Source organism: Bos indicus, chromosome 11 (assembly GCF_029378745.1).
Source record: "Bos indicus isolate NIAB-ARS_2022 breed Sahiwal x Tharparkar chromosome 11, NIAB-ARS_B.indTharparkar_mat_pri_1.0, whole genome shotgun sequence".
Classification (NCBI taxonomy): Eukaryota; Metazoa; Chordata; class Mammalia; order Artiodactyla; family Bovidae; genus Bos; species Bos indicus.
The window spans coordinates 8859976-8883069 of record NC_091770.1 but is presented as its reverse complement, the minus strand read 5'-3'; the positions used below and the strand labels follow the sequence as shown (position 1 = coordinate 8883069).

The 23094-nt window shown below is 44.4% G+C and overlaps 1 long non-coding RNA gene across 1 annotated transcript in view; it reads left to right on the top strand.

Moving 5' to 3' along the window:
• Positions 1 to 22640, top strand: part of LOC139185721 (uncharacterized) — a 33162-nt gene extending 10522 nt beyond the window's left edge. The window contains exons 4-6 of the long non-coding RNA XR_011569200.1: positions 1624 to 1739; positions 14711 to 14893; positions 18114 to 22640. This is a non-coding gene — a long non-coding RNA (uncharacterized lncRNA). The remainder of the gene's footprint in view (positions 1 to 1623; positions 1740 to 14710; positions 14894 to 18113) is intronic.
• Positions 22641 to 23094: the final 454 nt, after the last annotated feature.

Below are 23094 nucleotides of genomic sequence, written 5' to 3'. Positions count from 1 at the left end.
TTCTTTGTGGTCCAATAATCACCAAATGGAATTCTCCCCATCTTTCATCCTTCATCATTAGGACAAAAATACAGTATCATTTTCTGGCAAGAAGTAAGTATCTCAAAATTAAAGACAATATTTTGTGACCAAAAAAAAAAATCCCTCAAGAGCACTATTTTTCTGATGAATCAGAACTGGAAGTGATTAAGGGCTCAGCGCCTGAAAACAATATGCCCTCATGCCCATTACTCCATTGTTGTTAGGACATCAAACATCCTCTTTTAAGTAAGTGAAGGGGGGTACTTAACAAATTTTTTAAGTGAGCCATAGATAAGTGAGCCATAGATAAGTGCATTGGCATGGTTTGAGGAAATGCATAGAAGAAATTAAAAATATTTGTTTTATTGAGCTAATATTCCCTGCTGGAGATTAGAGTAGCAAATGGAGCCCACAGCTGTAAGAAAGATACTATTCATCAATTTAGTTTCTATTTATTTAGTCCCTAACTGTCAACTTGAACTTGAGTAGAAGTTTTAAATTATAACTTACTAAATGCTTGTAAGAGTGTTCCTCAAATACAGAATCTCAGATTGTATTTTCATAACAAAGTACTTAGTCTGATTTTATTTGAATTGAATTTTTTTTAAGGCATTCAGAATTCAAAATTTCTGAGAATCTTTAGGCTGACTACGATTTTGGTATGTTGTAGAGAATTATGATTTTAAGATCGTGTATTTTGATCATGGCAGTTTGGAAAATTCCTGATGCCATTTATAATGTATTTCAGAAGGAAACATTTTTAAAGGCATTGTTTAAAAATCAGGGCTAACTGTTTTCATTGCAGGCTGCTGCCTCTTAGCTGTTGGAATCAGAGCATACTTGTTGCAAGTGGCTACGGTCAGTCTAATCACCAGTATCTTCTTCATGGATGTACTGCTATATACAACTTAATTCTTATTTTAGATTTACAAAGGGAAGGGTATCTGGGATGCATCTATAGGTCCCGAGGTGGTCAGGAAGCACATAGCAGCTACAATAGTTAAGTTTCTTTAAACAATTTAAAAATTAGTTATTAATTTTTAAAATTTAAAGTTTTATAATTATTATTTCTAATTGTAATTGCTTTCAAAGTTGTGTTAGTGTCTGCTATACAACAAAGTGAATCGTGTATATATATCTATCCCCTCCCTCTTGAACCTTTCCCTCCCACCCCCAATCCCACCCCTCTAGGTCATCACAGACCACCAGACTGAACTCCCTGTGCTACATAGCAGCTTCCTACTAGCTATCTCTTTTACACGTGACAGTGTATATACGTCAATCCTAATCTTCCATTTCATCCCACCCTCCCCTTCGCCTCATGTCTGCATGTCCATTCTCTGCATCTGCATCTCTATTCCTGCCCTGTGAATAGGTTCATCTGTACCATTTTTCTAGATCCCATGAATATGCGTTAACATATGATATTTGCTTTTCTCATGGACCTTGAGTCTGTCATACAGGGTGAAGTAAGTTAGAAATAGTTAAGTTTCAGCAAGGAGGTACTGTGTTCCAGGGAATCCAGTAAAGAATTTGATGTCCTTTATTCCATGTGGAGACAGTGACTATTTTGCAGTAACTGTGACTATCATCATTTTACAGGTGAGGAAATGACCAGCTCGAAGCAGATACTAATTTTCCCTGCCCCCTCACCCCCACCCCAATGAGCTGGCACATGCTGGAGGTGGTGCATGGCAGAGCTGCGCTGCTCCTAAGAGGTTAGTCTTCTCCACTGAATGCCTGGGTGCTGTGGGGCTTCTTTTGCAGTGGGAACAGACCTGAGTGTTTAAAGATGGTCTTTCAAGTTCCTCAGGGAAAATGTGGTAAGTGCAGACGACTGACTTATCCTCTTCTCCCCCATCATAGAAATTCTCTGCAAAACATCTATGCATTTCCGAGTAGCCTTTTCCATGGACGAGCTCGCGTGGGCATGTGTTCAGTTCAAGTGTGCTTTCCTCCAGGGAGCTCTTCCACAAGATTACAAAGACTGGGAACCTCGCCCATGATTATTAATATTTTTTAAAAATTTCTTCTGGCTTCTATCAGGGCCCTATCAGTTTCAAAGATCGCTGTCAGGGGTGGGAGCGACTGAAGTTGAAATGGCCTGAAAGCGGAAACTTCTCTTCAGAGCTGTGCAGTCGGTGGAATATTCATAGAGATGTAATCTGACACAGGATACAGAGCTGGTGTCGAAACTCAGCTCCAAACCATAGTTGCTATTTGTAAAACTGGTCCCTCAGGGACCAGCTGGGGATAAGGTAAACGGAGGTGAGGGGGGTGGGAGGGGGGCTGACTGAGCTGCAGAGTGACTGACACAGGACTGCAGGAGGGGCTTCTGGCCACAGGAATTAGGGTTCTGGGGTGTGTGGGGTGGGGAGACAGGAGGGCCCAGCCTTTCGTGTATGGGAAGGACCACCTCTCCCTCAGATGGGAGAACCCTTTCCCTCATGCTGCCTGTGTTTGAAGCTTGAACTTTGGAGGAATCACTACAGAATCCTTATGCAGTTTGGCCAAAGGGGGAAGTGACACCATTTGCTTTTTTTCCCTGACAGTCTTCTGGCCAGGATATTGATGAAAAAAAAAAAAAAAAAAAACCCACAAAATATGGCACCATGGATCCCAATGAGTGTCACCTTCCGATGCTGAAATTCAATCATAAAATGAACCAAAGGGACCATCTACTGATGATCCACATTTCCTTTAAAGAATGCACACATCTCTCTCATTTCTTTTTCCCTTCTAGGAACTCTACTCATCTGTAGTTAATCTAAGAATTAACATTTAGCAAAATACTGCCTCAGTGCCTTCAATGAGGTACGTGCTGTGTGGGTCTGTTGATGACAGCCCTGTGCTAATGAGGTCATGAGTTCAGTCCCCAGGAGGGCTGACTCACTTGTCCATGGTCCCCCTGTGGACACCCCGAGGGTCACTGGTCACCAGTGACCTTCTGGGGAAGAATCAACACAAATCCTTCACTGTTTGTGGGGAAAAAAACAACTCAAAGCAGATGCCTTGAGTGGACTTGGAGCATGGCAGTGGTCCCAGGGGTGACAAAATGGTGCCCCAGAGGCTGCAAAGACTTCCTGCAGACGGTGACAGTGCCTGGGGCGGCCTCTGTGCTGGGAGAGCCTGTGCCGATGTGGGGAGAGGGGGCTCCATCCTGCAAGGACAGGGGAGTATCTTCTAGAGACAGCCGGGGGCGGCAATGGCTATTCAAGAGGCAGATGGCGAGGATGCTTTAGGAGAATTTGGTTGAATTTTCGTGCGTGCTAAGTCACTTCAGTCATGTCCGACTCTTTGTGATCCCGTGGACTGTAGCCTGCCAGGCTCCTCAGTCCACGGGGTTCTCCAGGCAAGAATGGCAAATTATCAATCAGAGCAGTACCACCAATATGTCCTCCTACCTTTGAGAGGTTAAAGGGTCTGGCCACTGTCCTCCCTTGTTGAACAGAGTATTGTTCATCCTTAGAAATATTTGCTCTTCCATAGGCAAAAAGTATATCAATGTTACTCTACTGTATTTTTCTTTTACTAACAGCAAAACTATTTTTTATGTGACCAATTTAACATCTTTTTAGCAAATTTCCTGTTAATGTTCTTAAGACCCATATATTTGAGGGGCCAGTGTATGTAACCTTCTCTACTTTATGGGCTATTGTAAGAACTGGTTGAAATAAACGCCTTGAATATGTTTGAAACCTACACAGCAGTTCACAGCTGTGTTGACCAAGTTTGTGGTCTGTAGGGGGAGAGTCAGAGGGAATGACCACCTGGAGACAGCTGGGCTGAGTCGATGGGCACCCAGTGAAAGTGTGGGTGGCTCTCTCTGAGGACTGGAGGGCAGAGGCACCTAGGAGGAAGTCAATGAAGCCTTGACCTTGAGATTCGTTCCTGAGAGAAGGCTGCTGGAAAGAGACAAGGTCAGAGGCAATACAGGGGCTGGCAACTCGAAACGGGAGCCAGTTAGAAACAGAGGAGAGGAAAAAAAAAAAGAAAAAAGAAACAGAAGGGAGCAACGTGGGCGGGGGAGTTCAAGGAAGCAAGGAGACGGTGCTCAGGGCTGGTCTGGACCTCACCAAGGTAGGGGTGGGGCAGGCACCTCTTCAGATGTCCTCAAACCGTCATCCGGGAGAAAACACCAGCAATGTCACTTCTCTGAAAACTCATCTGAATCCCAGTGTGTTTTCCCAACGCAGGTATGTTTCTGAAGAGAACGGGAAATGGGCACCGCTGCACACAGGTGTGGTCCTTTGTGGTCCCACCCGTCTTCCCAGAAAGTCCCTGGAGTAGCCACACCTAAGAAAGGCAAGTAACATACATAGATAAGCAGCCATTGAATGAAGATGGGATCCTGCGATAAAGTCCCTCCAGCATATACACAGCCCCACGGATGTAAAATTCTATATATTCGTTATATAGTTATGAACTTCCCAGGTGGCTCAGTGGTAAAGAACCTGTCTGCCAAGGCAGGAGATGCAGGAGGTGTGGGTTTGACCCCTGGGTTGGGAAGATCCTCTGGAGAAGGAAATGGCAACCCACTCCAGTATTCTTGCCTGGGAAATCCCATGGACAGAGGAACCTGGTGGGTTACAGTCCAAGGGGTCAAAAAGAGTGAGACATGACTGAGCGGCTGAACAAAAACAACAGCAAATATATAGTTATATATACATATGTTATCGTAGAAGGCAATGAAACCCCGCTCCAGTACTCTTTCCTGGAAAATCCCATGGATGGAGGAGGCTGGTAGGTTGTAGTCCATGGGGTCGCTAAGAGTCGGACACGACTGATTGACTTCCCTTTCACTTTTCACTTTCATGCATTGGAGATGGAAATGGCAACCCACTCCAGTGTTCTTGCCTGGAGAATCCCAGGGATAGGGGAGCCTGGTGGGCTTCCATCTATGGAGTCGCACAGAGTCAGACATGACTGAAGCAATTTAGCACTTAGCTTAGCAGCACATATGTTATACTAATGTATGTATACGTAAGTTATAATTATATTATACTGAAGTTGTACTTCAGTGGTACACACTGAAGTGACTTAACACACACGCATTAAGTATAAATGTATGTAATATACACTGTATCATTTATATAACACAGGGATATAGGCTATGTGTGTCTGCCTCTGGTAATCTTCAGAGAGTGGTAGTGAGGTGTGATGGGGACAAAGAATTATCTTTGTTTTTAATCTGTTTCTAAGTGTTGTTTCCCTTGTTACAACTATTAAATAGTCCTTCTTTAATTTGGAAGCGATCCAATCAAGAAAACAAAACATTCCACCCTGCATCAGGGTCAGCAGTTTAGGAGGTGACGGGAACTGAGTTCTGCGATATTGCTGTCGCCAGTGGTGACTTGCACAGAGGAGCCCCTGGAGCCCCTGAGAGCCACACCTGGCCCCTCGGACACCAAACTCATGGCCGCCTAGCACTCAGATGACGGGGGAGTTGTGCCTTCTTGGCAGGCAGGACCCTGCCAACAGGTAAGACTTCCCAGACTGGGAGTAAACACAGGCAGTCCTTCCAGATCAGGTGTGCGTGTCTGTCTGGCGGAGAGGAGGCAGGGATCAATTGCAGGGGAAAGAACTTGAGCTGGTGCACGAGGAAAATGAGAGCTTTTCTTCCTCAGTTCAAGAGCTGCCTCAGCAGCCAGTGACAGAGTATCTGCCTGGGGTTTTATGTTGTTTTACACCAGGTAAAGCTGCTTTCAGCCAACAATATTCCCTGTGCCAGGGACTATGCACGGACTGGGAGAAGAAGTGGAGGACAGACTGTGATGATCTCTGACTTTCTGGAGGCTCAGCTGAACTGGGGAGATGGATGCTGCATGAGAGACTAAGCTAACAGAGGAAATGATGCTCTGAAGGAAGTGGAAATGGTGAACATCAGGGCTGGACTGTTTTGGATCTGAAGGCAAAGCAAGCACTTTCTGAGGAGAGCACCTTTAAACCAAATTAACAATTGTGGTGCTGGAGAAGACTCTTGAGAGTCACTTGGACTACAAGGAGATCCAACCAGTCAATCCTAAAAGAAGTCAAACGTGAACATTCAGTGGAAGGGCCGATGCTGAAGCTCCAATACTTTGGTCACCTGATGCAAAGAGCCAACTCATTGGAAAAGAGCCTGATACTGGGAAAGATTGAAGGCAGGTGGAGTAGGGGACAACAGAGGATGAGAAAGTTGGATGGAATCACTGACTCAATGGATATGAGTTTGAGAAAACTCTGGGAGACGGTGAAGGACAGGAAAGGCTGGCGTGCTGCAGCTTATGGGGTTGCAGAGTCAGATGTGTTCAGTCAAAACTGAAGAACAAGAGCAACAACAATGAAGAGACAGGACCAGCAGGTGGAGAAAGGCAGGAGGCACCTCAGCCTCTCCACAGAGACTGCAGAGCAGTGAGCCGGTCAGGATGAGGTATGAGAGGCCGTCCGGCATCAAATCACATCTGCCCTCTTACATGCTTCATGGGTTTTAAAAAAATCTGTTTAAAATTAATTTTTATGAGAGTAGAGTTGCTTTACAATGTTGTGTTAGTTTCTTCTGTACAGCAAAGTGAATCAACTGTATGTATACAGACATACCCTCTTTTTGGATTTCCTTCCCATTTAAGTCACCATAGAGCATTCCCTGTGCTCTACAGTGGGTTCTCATCAGTTATGTTACAGTTATCAATAGTGTATATACATCAATCCTGATCTCCCAATTCATCTCACCCTCCCTGTGCTTCAGATTTAGAAGTTTGATTTTACCCTAAATGTCAAGGCAAGGTAAAGCGTGCTCAGAAATCCAACATCTTAGCACCTCGCTGAAGCACTTCAACTCAGCGGGTATAAAGATCTGTCGACTGAGCACAAAATAAACAGATTGATGCTCTATGAGTGGAAATCATCCTGTTTTACTTTATTCTATTTTTAAACTTTTGTTTTGACCCCAATTACATGAAAAATCATTCCCATTTAGATTCATTTTCGTTAAAAGACCAAAGCTTACAGTGATGAGAACAGAAAGTCTGATGTTGAGAAACTGGCCTGAAGTGGAAGGAAAGGTTGATGAGACACTGTCTCCATGACCTGGATTGTGTGAAGCAGTTTCAGAAACCATCACCTGTCATATAGACGAAAGGCTTGGTGAGGCCACACCCCCGTGTGAGGGCCCAGGAACGTGTATCTCTGTTCCAGGGAACTTTCCTGGTGGTCGTTTAGGTGCTCAGTTGTGTCCGACTCTTGAGACCCCATAGACTGTAGCCCCCCAGGCTCCTCTGTCCATGGGATTTCCCAGGCAAGAATACTGGAGTGGGTTGCCATTTCCTTCTCCAGGGCATCTTTCCAAACTAGGGATCAAACCCGGGTCTCCTGCATTGCAGGCGGATTCTTGGATTCTTTACCTTCTACTGCATAATATTTTGGTGAGGATGAAAAGAAGAGAATGAAAATATCTGGCACCCAAGAAACATTCAAGAAATATTAGCATTTTTATTCCTGTAAGTAAGTAAGTAAGTAAGTAAGTAAGTGTTAGTCGATCAGTTGTGCCTGACTCTTTGTGACCCCATGGAGTGCAGCCCAGCAGGCTCCTCTGTCCATGAGATTTTCCAGGCAAGGATACTGGAGTGGGTTGCCATTTCCTTCTCCAGGGGATCTTCCCAACCCAAGGATCGAACCTGGGTCTCCTGCACTGCAGGCAGATTCTTTACCGACTGAGCTACAAGGGAAGTCCTCTCAATAATTTAGGGCTTCCCTAGTGGCTCAGATGATAAAGAATCCACCTGTAATGCAGGAGACCAGGGTTCAATCCCCACCCACCTCCTTGCCCCTGCCCAGGTCAGGAAGATCCCCTGGAGGAGGAAATGGCAACCCACTCCAGTATTCTTTCCTGGAGATTCACACGGACAGAAGAGCCTGGCAGATTACAATCCATGGGGTCGCAAAGAGTGGGACATGACTGAGCGACTAAGCACACACACCCTCAATAATTTAATAAACCCTTCCAAAAATAGAACTTCCTTCAGTGTAGAATCCTACCCATTTTTGGTTGATGGACCATCCAAAAGGACACCAGATCCTTTTGTTTGACTCTTGGTAAGTTGACTTTGCACTTTAAAAAGGAAAAAGGGGAAACCTGTAGTCCTTCAAACAATGACCCCTTTTAAAGCCTACGTTGGACTCCGATTTCAAAGAATATTCTTATTAACATAGTTCCTTACAAATGGAGTGCCACTCATCAAATATTTATAAGGAGTAGCCTGAGAAGACAGCGCAGCGCTTGGCAAGCCTGGGGACATTTCCCACATGCACTGTGGGGTGGCCTAGGCAGGGGACACCCTTTAATTTTGTGACATGGTTTGGGGGCTCCAGCGCGCGCTGGTCTTGGCATGGTTTCTCCCGGCTCTGGGCCTGATCCGACCCCGTTCAGGACTCCCATGTAGCCTGGCCTCGCAGGCAACTCACTTTGAAGTCCACAGGGGCTCTTTGAATAGAAAACATACACAACGGGGTGCTGATGCAAATAGGAATCTAGGCCTGATGTACGTGGGGAATAAAGGTGCTTCTCACCCCAAATATTAGCTCTTTAGCCAGGAAACGACAGTTTGATCATTAAATAAAAGAGCCCCTCCTTACCTCAAAAACTCCACAATCTACCACCAAAGCTTCTCCATCCATTTGCTCAGAAATGATAAACCTGCTAATTACCTGCGAGTTTTAATTAAGCAACAGATACAGGCAGTGCAGGGCTGACTGGTTTGGCTTCAAGCATATCAATAAAATAAACATTCTCAATTCCAGGGCAACTTGCTCAGTGATAAAAAAAAAAAAAAAAACACAAAAAACGAAAAACTAAACATCACTATCTTTTGAAATATCACTCATTGAGTGTGATCATTTAGAAAAATATCTCTATTAGAGATAGTTAGAGATGTTTTTTGGTTGAAAAATGCAATCGCCGATGGAGTGCAAAGCTGTGATTTGTAGACAGGCTAAGTAAATTAAATCACTCACTGTCTTTTTTCCTTTTTCTTTTTTTCCAATGGCTTTAAAAGTTAAAGGTAATTTGCAAGGAAAATGCTCCGTTTGAATTGGTTTGTAATATCTGTTAATGATCTTTAAAAAATCCACTTATTCACAATTCTGCCCCTGAGGGAATAGCAGTGTGCTATCAGAAAAATTTCTAAAGTCTGAAATGTCATTAGCGAGTGATTTCTTTGAAGTAAAAAGCCCCGAAAAAATAAATTATATAAGGTATACAAGTGCGCAGGACAATCACTTTGATGAATAATATCTGTGTTTTTCATGCCGAAAAATACAACAATTGAGATCCAGGCTGCTAAATTACAGAGCTGTCTTTTGAATTACCTCCGTGTAGGCATACCTGCTCTGTTTATTTCACACGTATATTGAGTTCTCCCATATATTTATAGACTGTTGATGTAAAAACAGTCGTGTTAGGACCAATTTTGATTATATTCCTCGTGTTTACCTTTTGGAAACACAAGGTGTGGCCTAAATACAAGGCTACAGGTGTGCCATCCAGGAGGAAAACAATGGCTTGTTTGAGTGCAGCTCCCTGGATGGAAGAGCCAGGTGTCCAAACGGAGGTGCAAACGCCAGGCAGTGCCTGGATGGTTCACTACTAGATAACGGAGCTGTGAAATCCCACACCAAAGGGAAAATTTCCTTCCTGACCCCAGCTGGCTATCAGTTTTTTTTTTTTTTTTTTTTGCCTGGAAGCAGAGGTGTCTTTGTAATATAATAGCAGTCAGTGTAACTGTGGATGCTGTTTCAGCTGCTATAAATAGCTAATCTTTTTTTTTTTTTTTAAGGGAGGAGTTGGATTTTACTAAACCATTGGCTAGAGGTTAATTATCCATTTCGTAAGAAAGTATTTCCTCCTAGACAGCCTCAATTTGTTACCTTTTAATCCCGCTTTACATAATAAGGCTGGAAATACAAGCGTCTCCTCCAGGTCCTTCATTGTTGACATAATTTCATACAACGGCTCTTTCATTTTTTTTTTCCTTCATACATTCCTCACCTCTTTGCTCAACTGCAGAGGGTCCGAGTTTTATTCATGGTTCCTCAGGGAAAGGCATTCACTTTTCCCGATCCAGCTGACCTATAGTCATAGGTGTGTATGTGTGGTCCTTTCCACTTTCCGCTCTGGAACCAACATCAGGAGGGCACATTGAACCTAGATTCAGTTCAGTCGCTCAGTCGTGTCCTACTCTTTGCGACCCCATGAATCGCAGCACGCCAGGCCTCCCTGTCCATCACCAACTCCCGGAGTTCACCCAGACTCCCGTCCACAGAGTCAGTGATGCCATCCGGCCATCTCATCCTCTGTTGTCCCCTTCTCCTCCTGCCCCCAATCCCTCCCAGCATCAGAGTCTTTTCCAATGAGTCAACTCTTTGCATGAAGTGGCCAAAGTACTGGAGTTTCAGCTTCAGCATCATTCCTTCCAAAGAACACCCAGGGCTGATCTCCTTCAGAATGGACTGGTTGGATCTCCTTGCAGTCCAAGGGACTCTCAAGAGTCTTCTCCAACACCACAGTTCAAAAGCATCAATTCTTTGGCACCCAGCCTTCTTCACAGTCCAACTCTCACACCCATACATGACCACAGGAAAAACCATAGCCTTGACTAGACGAATCTTTGTTGGCAAAGTAATGTCTCTGCTTTTGAATATGCCATCTAGGTTGGTCATAACTCTCCTTCCAAGGAATAAGCGTCTTTTAATTTCATGGCTACAGTCACCATCTGCAGTGATTTTGGAGCCCCCAAAAATAAAGTCTGCCACTGTTTCCACTGTTTCCCCATCTATTTCCCATGAAGTGATGGGACCAGATGCCATGATCTTCGTTTTCTGAATGTTGAGCTTTAAGCCAACTTTTTCACTCTCCTCTTTCACTTTCATCAAGAGGCTTTTTAGTTCCTCTTCACTTTCTGCCATAAGGGTGGTGTCATCTGCATATCTGAGGTTATTGATATTTCTCCCGGCAATCTTGATTCCAGCTTGTGCTTCTTCCAGCCCAGCGTTTCTCATGATGTACTCTGCATAGAAGTTAAATAAGCAGGGTGACAATATACAGTCTTGACGAACTCCTTTTCCTATTTGGAACCAGTCTGTTGTTCCATGTCCAGTTCTAACTGTTGCTTCCTGACCTGCATACACATTTCTCAAGAAACAGATCAGGTGGTCTGGTATTCCCATCTCTTGAAGAATTTTCCACAGTTTATTGTGATCCACACAGTCAAAGGCTTTGGCATAGTCAACAAAGCAGAAATAGATGTTTTTCTGGAACTCTTGCTTTTTCCATGATCCAGCGGATGTTGGCAATTTGATCTCTGGTTCCTCTGCCTTTTCTAAAACCAGCTTGAACATCAGGAAGTTCACGGTTCACATATTGCTGAAGCCTGGCTTGGAGAATTTTGAGCATTACTTTACTAGTGTGTGAGATGAGTGCAATTGTGCGGTAGTTTGAGCATTCTTTGGCATTGCCTTTCTTTGGGATTGGAATGAAAACGGACCTTTTCCAGTCCTGTGGCCACTGCTGAGTTTTCCAAATTTGCTGGCATATTGAGTGCAACACTTTCACAGCATCATCTTTCAGGATTTGAAAGAGCTCAACTGGAATTCCATCACCTCCACTAGCTTTGTTCGTAGTGATGCTTTCTAAGACCCACTTGACTTCACTTTCTAGGATGTCTGGTTCTAGGTCAGTGAACCCAGGTAACTGCAGACTACTATTTAAAAAAAAATTATTTATTTATTTGGCTGTGTCAGGTCTAAGTTGTGGCCCTCAGGATCTTCGAGCTTCACTGGGGCATGTGAGATTTTTGGTTGTATCATGTGAAATCTTAGTTTTGGTGTGTGGGATCCATGGGTTTCCTGACCATGGATCAAACGCAGGTCCCTTGCCTTGGGAGCCTGAAGTCTTAGCCATTGGACCACCACCAAGAAGGTCCCAAGGTTGGTTTTAAAAAAGATCTTCTACACTATTTTCTGTATTAGTCCCTCCATGTGCTTCACTGAAGAAATCAACACTTGAAAATTTTGGGGACTCTTTATTGAGGTTCCACATATGGAAGCTGCAAAAAGCAGAAATACGTGACTCCATGGATGATCCTGGTGGGAATGCATCCCAGTAACCACCCCCAGGTAAGAAAAAGAACCAGCCATTGTCCCCAATGGCCCTGGTGATGGTGTCCCTTCTTCCTCCTCAGAGATAGCCACCATCCTAACATCTAGTCCCATAGGTTGTTTTTTTCTCTTTTCTTGAGCTAGTGAGTGAAGTCGCTCAGTCGTGTCTGACTCTTTGAGACCCCATGGACTGTAGCCTACCAGATTCCACCATCCATGGGATTTTCCAGGCAAGAATACTGGAGTGGGTTGCCATATCCTTCTCAAGGAGATCTTCCCAACCCAGGGATTGAACCCGGGTTTCCGGCATTGTGGGCAGACGCTTTACCATCTGAGCCACCTGTTTCTTGAGTAACACTCTATAAATGCAATCATATGGTATCTGTTCTTTTGTGTCTGGCTTTATCCTTTCAACATCAAGTTTGTGAGCTGTGTCTATGTTGTTGGGTATAATTATAGTATTTTTTCCCCGTTGTATTTCCTTCCGTTCTAACAGTTACAAAGCATAGTTTACCCATCATTTTCCTCCTGATCCGTGTTTGGGTTGTTTCAGTTCTAGGCTAATTCCGAGGGGGCTGCTGTGGGCCTTCTTGTGGATGTCTTTGGTGGGTGTGTGCATGCATTTCTGTTGTGTGTGTAGACCAGAGAACTTTGTCAGTTTCTACTCCCACCAGCAAGTGGGAGAGTTATGCCGCCCTACTTCCTTGTTCATATCTGGTTCTTAGTCTTTTTGATTTGGGGCTCTCTGGTGGTACCTAGTTGATTTCATTGTGGTTTTAACTTGATTTATCAGATTTACTAATAAGTTGAACATCTTTTCAAGTACCCTGGCTATTTGGGTATCTTGAGAATGGGTTTTTGCAAATGTCTTGCTGATTTTCCTGATGTATTGTTCATCTTTTCTTTCAGATTTTTAAGTATCTTACTGAGATACTTATATTGTGAATATGATCCTTTTTTGTTTATGTATATTGAAAATATCTTATACTACCCTGAGGTATATATTGACTTTTCACTCACTTTATGGTGTCTTTGGATGACTAGAAGATTTTAATTTTATTGTACTTTAACTTACCAATATTTTCCTTTATAGTTAATGCTTCCTATGTCCTATTTAAGAACGCTTTGCTTTCCTGATGGTCATGAAAATATTCTTTTGTATTATCTTCTGGAAACTTTATATCAATAATTTCACCTTTCTCATTTAGATCTGTAATCTACATGGTATTGACTTTCATACATGGTGTGATGTTGGGATCAAGTCTGTTTATTCCTCCATCATATCCACTTACTTCCTTTCTCTAGTACTCTGAAACATTTTTGCCATAAGTTAAGTGCTTACTTGTTTATAGGCTGATCATATGATTTTCCCCTTTATTTTGTTAATGTGATGAACTGTGCAAGAAGTTTTTGAATGTCAAACCAGCCTTGCATTTCTGGACTAAACTGAATTTTGTTATGATATTTATTTTATGTATTACCACATGTTTTGATAATTTTACAATATGTATAAAAGAAATTTACCTGTAGTTTTTTTTTTTAGTGTAATATCCCTGCCAGGTATGTTATCATGATTTAGCTGGCTCATGAAACAAATTGAGAAGTGTTCTCATTACATTCTTTAAAAATTTAAAACATGAATGCATGTGTGTGTGCTCATTTATGGCTGACTCTTTACAACACCATGGACTGTAGCCCCCCCAGGCTCCTCTGTCCATGGGATTTCCCAGGCAAGAACACTGGAGTGGGTTTCCATTTCCTCCTAATCTAATATAGTGATTGTATGTAGTTTGTCCTAGCATCAGTCCTGGGTCAGGAAGATCTCCTGGAGAAGGAAATGGCTACCCACTTCAGTACTCTTGCCTGGAGAATCCCATGGACAGAGGAGTCTGGCAGGATACAGTCCATGGGGTCACAAAGATTCAGACATGACTGAGCAACTAACACCTGTCCTGAGTATGCTACTCAGGTTTCTCCAGAGAAACCTACCAATGGAATATATGCATATATATATATATATATATATATATATATATATATATATATATATATATATACATACACACATATAAGAGCAGACCTACTATAGGAATTGGCTAGCACAGTTACAGAAGCCAAGAAGTCGCTTGATCTGCTATCAGCAAACTGCGAGCCAGGAAAGCTAATGGTGTAACCCTGTCCAAATCTGAAGGCCTGACTATTGGGGGGTTGAGGGCTGGGGGGTGGGCAGTGGTATAAGTCATGGTTGGATTCTTTTTAAATTGAAGTGGAGTTGATTTACAGTATTATATTGGTTTCAGGTATACAGCACGGTGATTCAGTATTTTTATAGATTATACTCCATTAAAAGTTATTACAAGATAATGGAATACACTTGTGCTATGCATAGGGTTGCAGAGAGGTGGACGTGACTGAAGTGACCGCATGAGCACACACCTGGTTGGACTCTGAAGGCCCAAGCACTGGGAGCTCCCACGTCCAAGGGCGGGAGAAGACGGGTGTCCCAGGGGAAGCAGAGAGAAAACTCACCCTTCCTCTGTCTTTCTATTTGGTACAGACGTTCAGCAGATGGGATGCTTCTCACTGCAACGTTGAGGGTGGTCCTTTTAACTCCATCCGCCCATTTGAAGGCCAGGCTTCTCCAGAAACACCCTCAACAGACACACCCCGAAATACATTTCACCAGCTCTCTGGGCCTCCCTTAGCCCCATCAAGTTAACCCATCATACCAACCATCACAGTAAGTATTCATCACAATCATATTTCATTCCAGGTTTCTGTATATTTTGAATTAGACTTCAGGCAGAAAACTGGTTTCGTGTGAGTTTTGCATCTGTGTGCGTGTTCAGTCTTGTCCAACTTTTTGGGACACCATGGACTGTAGCTCAAAAGGCTCCTCTGTCCATGGGATTTCCCAGGCAAGCGTACTGGAGTGGGTTGTCATGCCCTCCTCCAGGGGATCTTCCCAACCTATCCTGTGTCTTCTGCATTACAGGTGGATTCTTTACTGATGAGCCATCTGGGAAGCCCATGGGAAGGTCAATAGGAGTTAGACTGTTTTCTAGGAGCTCTCCCATGGCACTTAGCAGTAAACATACATGCTCAAGGCTGATCTTTGTCACTGCGTCTCAATCCTGGGCCCATTGTCAAGGTCCATCTCGGATTTGAAGAGGAACCTGTGAGATAACAACTTTCTGGACAGGGCAAGCATTCAGATAAATACCTGATCCCAGTGAGAATCTTCAAAACCAATTTCATCTCCTCCTTTTGACCTTTTGATCGCTGCTCCACAGACCTGTTCTTTTTAATCTCCTTCAGTACTGTGCATCTCATAGCTCACCCATCTCTCCACACCTACTTGCTGTGGTCCTCTGGGCTATGGCATTTCTAGTACCCCCAGTCTTCGTTTCATCCTCTTCTCAGACATCCAAGTGCTCACTCCAAAATGGAAAGCTGGTGGGTCTTCCCTGGTGGCTCAGTGGTAAAGAATACACCTGCCGAAGCAGGAGACATGGATTCAATCCCTGGTCCAGGAAGATCCCACATGCCTCGGAACAACTAAGTCCATGCACCACAGCCATTGAGCCTGTGCACCCGACAAGATAAGCCACTGCAATGAGAAGCCCAAGCCCTGCAGCTGAAGGGCAGCCTCTGCTCATCACACCTAGAGAAAAAAGCCCGGGCAGCACTGAAGATTCAGCACAGCCAAAAAGCAGCATAGAAAGCTGGCCGCCTCAGCCCTCATAGAGAGCTCCTTGGTGGCTTTGCGAGGTGGCGTGCAGGCTTGTGAACACGCACCCGGAACCCCTCTGGCCGGGCTCTGCGTCCTCGCCAGCCTGCCCCCTCCCCGGCAGCATCTCCAGCTGCCCTTGGTTCTCAGTGTGTACGCGGGGCCTTTTTGTACCAACCTTTGTGTGTGTTGCTCCTCCCACCAGGCATGGGCTGTCCATGGCTTCCTCCTGGACAACCCATTGTTTAACCATCAGCTCAGACCAGAACCCTTGAGCCCTCCAGCTGGGACCATGTGGTCTCCTGGCCGGGGCCTCATCTCTGTGATGAGATGCTGAGCTCTTTGCAGGCAGGGTCCAGGGCTCAGCCTGGTGGAGAGCAGGTGTTCAGTAAACATGTATAAATTCAAACAGAAGGGACAATGCTGACTAGGGGACTGGTTTGTATTTCATTTCAACTTTAGTCCTTTATTTATTTGGCTGTCTTGGGTCCTGGTTGCAGCACTCAGGATCTTCCTTGCATCATATGGGATCTTTCTAAAAATGTATTTATTTTTAACTGGAGGATAATTGCTTTACATTATTGTGGTGGCTTCTGCTATATATCGATATGAATCAGCCATAGGTATACACACCTCCCCTCCCTCTAAAAGCTTCCCATTACCTCCCCCATCCCGCCCCTCTAGGTCATCACAGAGTGCCAGCCTGAGCTCCCTACGCTGTACAGCAGTGTCCCACTGGCTCTGTGTGCGTATGTCAGGGCTGCTCTCCCAGTTGGTCCCACCCTCTCTTCCCCACCGTGTCCACAGTCTGTTCTCTATGTCTGTATCTCCCTTGCTGCCCTGAAAATGGGTTCATCAGTACTATCTTTCCAAATTACGTATATATGTGTTCATATACACTATTTGTTTTTCTCTTTCTGATATCTTGCTCTGTATAATAGGCTGAATTATCTTTCTAGATTCCATATCTGTGCGTTAGTATACCATATCTGTTTTTCTCTGACTGACTTCACTCTGTATAATAGGCTCTAGGTTCATCCACCTTACTAGAATCTTTTGTTGAGGCACACGAACTTTCTATTGCAGTGCACGGGCTTAGTTGCTCCAAGGCATGTGGGATCTTAGTTCCCCGACCAAGCATCGAACCCATGTTCCCTGAATTGCAAGGCAGATTCTTAACTCCTGGCCCACCAGGGAATTCCCTTATTTCATCTTTTTGGAAGCCTGAGATGGACTAGGATGGCCCAAATGCCATGCCCAGAAGGGAGGCAAGAAGGCCCAGGCGATGGAAAATCCGCTGATGCAATCTCTTCCTCTTTGACTAAATTCAACTCAAATAGTGGAAACTCTCTTCTGATGGCATCCGCTTTCTGTAGAATGGATTAGTAGCAAGGATTTCCTATACAGATTTTTCCAGAGTAACAAATTAAAACCATTTACTCTAAGAATTTTAAAGAAAAAAAAAATCCTGCTTAAAAGGCATCTGACCGAGATGCTTCCCCCTTTCTCTTATTAATAAAAGAGTTTACACAGAAACTCTGTAAGAGATCGTGTAAGAGGTTCGCAAGGGTTGCTGAAGTCCCCGCTAGACGCGAACTTTCACTTTGTGAAATTGGCTACACCCTCCAAATGGTATCACAGAAATGGACTTTCTGGGGCTCGTCTCTATGAATGGGTTTTAGCTGCACAGTGGTGCCATTCATTTTATTTGGCCCACGTATTGCCAGTCCATTCTAAATTTGGCCTTAATTATTTTTCCTTTCACAAAAATATTTTGTGGGATCTTTTTGAACCCCGACGACTTCCTTCTTGTCCCTTAAACCAGAATCCAGGAGTGTTATTTTTGTTCTCCTCTAATTAAAATAATTGCTTGCTTCTTTTTAACTAGATTCGTGCAGTTATTAGCCTAATACATGGATGGGTGCCACGCGGTGCTTAAGAGACAGAATGAGAAGTGATCGTGTAACTTCACATGAAAAAGATTACCTAGTGCCAAGGAGCATTTTCCCTTTTCAGCTGGCATTTTAGAAGAGCCTTTAGTAAATTTGTGCCCCCCCCCCACACCCCACCACCCCCTTGCTAAAAGACGATTAACTGAAAGAATAGTTCTATTTTCTTCGTTAGGTACACAGCTCACCCAGGACAATTTGAAGAGGGGCACTTGATATGCTGGGCAGGGTACAAAGACCGGGTCTCTGGTTTTAATTTCTGCCCCTGTTTTGTCTTCCAGAATAACTGTGTGTGAAGGGTGAAAGCCCCATGTCTCTGAAGCCAGTGGGTGTTCACAAGAGGATTATGGGAAGAGGGACAGAAGTGCCTGGATGTACTGTTCAGAGCTGGCAGGACCGGCCTCTAGAAGGAAGACTTAAAATGATGTTTTTGACATCAACACTTTCCCCAAAGTTGATGTAAGTCCTGGGGTTTTGGCAAAGGCCCACAGGCTACCTCTGACCTGTTGTCTCTTTAAAAAAATTTTTTTTATTTATTAATTTATTTTTGGCTGCACTGGGTCTTTGTTGCTACACAGGCTTTTCTCTAGTTGCGGGCTACTCTCTATTTGTGGTGCATGGGCTTCTCATCTGGTGGCTTCCCTTGCCACAGAGCACGGGCTCTATGGTGTGCGGGCTTCAATAACTGTGGTGCATAGCCTCAGTCGTTGCAGCTCAAAGACTCTAGACGGTGAGCTCTGGAGTCAGGGCACATGGGCTTAGTTGCTCCATGGCATGTGGGATCTTATTTCCTGGACCAGGGATCACCTGCACTGGCAGGCAGATTCTTAACCACTGGACTACCAGGGAAGTCTCTGTTGCCTCCTTTTGTAAGTTAAGATTCATGGGATCGCCATGGCCACAGCCATTTGTGGATGTGTTGTCTACAGCTGCTTTTGGACACAACGTGGAACAGTGTTGATAAAGACCACATTGTCTACAAAACCTCAAAGATTTGCTATCCGGTTCTTTGCAGAAAAAGTTTGCTGACTCTTGATATACCTACTCCACCTGATCCACTGAGCACCTGCTGAAAGTCTACTCCAGGTTGAGAAATGTGTTTATAGGAATGTGAATAGTGGTCTTCCTTTGGTGAGATGCTGAGGACCTTTGGTGATGTGTTTTTGTCCCCGGTAATCAGTACAGGTGCATTGGTAGCAGGAAGTGAGAAGGATGCAGTGCAAGAAGTCATGGTTTGAGAAAAGGTTCTGCTGCGATTGTCTTGGTGGCAGGTGGTGAATCATGGCTGGGCTCTTCCTTTGTCTGCTGCCTGGAGGAGGAGGTGTTAATGACTTAGAGTGCACCTTTATTAGCTAATTCAAGACCTATGTGTGCATGTGTGCTTACTGGCTCAGTCATGTCTGACTCTTTGCAGCCCCATGGACGGTAGCCTGCCAGACTCCTCTGTCAGTGGGATTCTCCAGGCAAGAATACTGGAGTCGGTTGCCATTTTCTCCTCCATCAAGACCTATGTGCTGTGCTTAGTTGCTCAGTCATGTCTGACTCTTTGTGACCCCATGAACTGTAGCCCTCCAGGCCTCTCTGTCCATGGGGATTCTCCAGGCAAGAATACTGGAGTGGGTTGCCATGCCCTCCTCTAGGGGATCTTCCCAACCCAGGGATTGAACTCAGATCTCGCACACTACAGGTGGATGCTGCTCCAGAAGATCTTTCTGACTCAGGTATTGAACCCATGTCTCCTGCATTGCAAGCGGATTCTTTACCACTAAGCCACCAGGAAACCCTGCAGGTGGATTCTTTACAGTCTGAGCCACCAAGGAAGTCCATCAAGACCTATGATCACCTTCAATTAAAAAAAAAACACCTAGGGTCATCCTGTGGACTTCTGCTGCAGGGCCAAAAGATGGGCCCCTCTGCCACCAGTGGGTGGTTGGGTGAGTCAAGTGGAGAACTCAAGTACAGCAGAGGGTCAAATGTTTTCTCAGTCATAAGATACTATGTATAAAAGTATCTTATACTATGTGGCATAGATACTATGTATAAAAGCAGTGAATAAGTGTTATCTCTATTTGCCATGTGAAGAAATGAGAATCAGTTTAGTTAAGATCTAGTAAGCTTACTCCATGGCACCCCATTCCAATACTCTTGCCTGGAAAATCCCATGTACAGAGGAGCCTGGTGGGCCCCAGTCCATGGGGTCACTAAGAGTCAGGCACGACTGAGCGACTTCACTTTCACTTTTCACTTTCATGCATTGGAGAAGGAAATGGCAGCCCACTCCAGTGTTCTTGCCTGGAGAATCCCAGGGACAGAGGAGCCTAGTGGGCTGCCGTCTATGGGGTTGCACAGAGTCGGACACGACTGAAGTGACTTGGCAGCAGCAGCAGCAGCAAGCTTACTCCTTGGAAGGAAAGTTATGACCAACCTAGATAGCATATTCAAAAGCAGAGACATTACTTTGCCAACAAAGGTCCATCTAGTCAAGGCCATGATTTTTCCAGTGGTCATATATGGATGTGAGAGTTGGACTGTGAAGAAAGCTGAGTGCCGAAGAATTGATGCTTTTGAAATATGGTGTTGGAGAAGACTCTTGAGAGTCCCTTGGACTGCAAGGAGATCCAACCAGTCCATTCTGAAGGAGATCAGCCCGGGGAATTTTTGGAAGGAATGATGCTAAAGCTGAGACTCCAGTACTTTGGCCACCTCATGCAAAGTGTTGACTCATTGGAAAAGACTCTGATGCTGGAAGGGACTGGGGGCAGGAGGTGAAGGGGATGACAGAGGATGAGATGGCTGGATGGTATCACTGTCTCGATGGACATGAATTTGAGTGAGCTCCGGGAGTTGGTGATGGACAGGGAGGCCTGACGTGCTGCAGTCCGGGTTGCAGAGTCGGACACAACTGACTCAACTGAACTGAACTGAAGCAGGTGGAAGCACCATAAGCTGTTTGCTGGTTTTAAACACTACTTTCCAGGGCTCCATGTGCCTCTGCGCGTCATACTTCTGGCCACGGTTTCAGGCGTGTTCAGTTCTTCAGTTAGTTTGTCTCTTGCTCTTTCTCTCCCTCTCTCTCTTCTGTCTTTTCTTCACTATTCAGCAATATTTATTCATCTGCTTTTAACTGGAAAAGGCGCTGAATTTTTCAGGGAGAGTGATGATTATTTAAAGAAGAGGTGGAAGACTCGTAGGATGGTTTTGTTCTCGGACTCCTGGGCTGGAGTCCTCCAGAAGTAGATTCCCTCACAGTTTCTCCTGAGCTGCCCAAGGGCTTGGTCCTTATCTGTGATATAAAGAGAGAAATGGGGTGGGGAAGGGAGAGTAGTCCTGTCACTCAACAGCGTGTTGCTGGAGACATTGTTTTGGGTTGTGTGTGTATATGGGCACATAACATACGTTACACGTGCATGTAAGCACGCATGTATGTGTACATGTGTGTATACTCGCACATGTGGATGCATGTATACGTATGTTTGCATGTAGGTGTGCATGTATATACCTGTGCACATGTGAGTATGTGTGACTGTGTGTGTGTGTATACATGTGCATAAGTGTGTTTACATATCAAGAAAGAAAAGAGGAAAAGAGATGAAATATTGCTAGCAGATTTCACCAACAGCTACAGGATGGGGACAATCTAGGTTTGGAAAATTTGAAAGTTACGATTTTGTACATGAAGTCCCAGGGAATCCCTATCAGAGACATTTTCAAACGTGAATCATTCATTTAGATGATGTATATTAAATAGGCCAGATATGGACTTACTTGGCTTTACTGTCCCATACCGTCTTCAGTCACATTGTAGTCCTTCAGTAATGTGTCTTGTAACTTTTGACATGATGATTATCAAATGTGCGAGGAGGAAGCAGCCTGAACTGTAATACGGAATGTGTTGTGTCCCAGTAGGAGATTTGCCAGTATTTTCCCTGATAGTTATAGTCAATTCTGTTGGCTACTTATGCTCTTCACGTAGGCTTGCACCTAAAAGTCACATGATTCCCTGAAACAATGGTGCAAATAAAGTTGCCTCTTAAAAATAAAACAAAGTGAACCCTCCAGAATCTTTCATGGTACAGCTGTCAACTGCACAGACCTCTGGGAAGTACAGTAGAAAATCCTTCTTATTCTCCTCTTTCTCCCACATCAGTAACTCACACTCCTGCTGTCTGAATTTGGAGGAGGGGCATCTGATCCTGCAATTCAGCATTTAAACCATGCTGTTGTTGTTCAGCTGCTCAGTTGTGTCCAACTCTTTGCAACCCCGTGAACTTCAGCACACCAGGCTTCCCAGTCCTTCACAGTCTCCTGGAGCTCACTCAAACTCATGTCCATGGAGTCAGTGATGCCATCCAACCATCTCATCCTCTGTCACCCCCTTCTCCCCTTGCCCTCTTGAAGCTGTGCTGTTCCTCCAATATTCCTAGGACCCAGGATGGTGCTGTTCTCAGAAACGTAATTTGTTTCAGCACAAAAAGCATATTCATTGCAGGATTTAACATTGATACAGATAACACTTTTCCTCTCTAAGAAATTGGTGAGCATTAACCAATTTATTTAACTTCCCTGCCATGAAGTGAATTCCCTTCCATTTGCTGTGGGAAAACCCTTCTTTTTCTAATTCTAATCTTTTAGCAGGTATTCTACTGAGAAATTGTCACCATGCAGGAAATGTTTTGTAGAGGGGGGAATAAATCTTTCAACACAGTGTAAAATTCCACCGAAATAGATGACCTCCATTTCCACAGTGTCTAAGCCTATTTTTAAGCGATTTAGCAATGCTCCTGAAAAAAGTAAAATCTCATTGAAAACGGTGGGAACTATTATTGTTACTACTGTTATAACTCCCGTTGCCGTGTGCAAAGTTCTTGATGATTTATGTGCATTATTTTGAGTTCCTTAGAAAGGAGAGCTTGAGGAGAAGCTCATATGCTATCTGTTCTGTGGAGGTTCGATCCAGGAATAGGCTGTGATGAAGGATCTTGAGATGGAGAGTTACCTTGGATAATCTGTGTACTTGCTCAGTCATGTCCGACTCTTCAGCGACCCCATGGACTACAGCCTGCCAGGCTCCTCTGTCCATGGGATTCTCCAGGCAAGAATACTGGAGTCTGTTGCCATTTACTCCTCCAGGGGATCTTCCTGATCCAGGGATTGAACCTGCGTCTCCTGCATTGGCAGGAGGGTTCTTTACCTCTAGTGTGACCTGGAAAGCTCTGGATTATCTGGATAGGTCCTAAATCCAGTTGTAACTGTCCTTTTAAT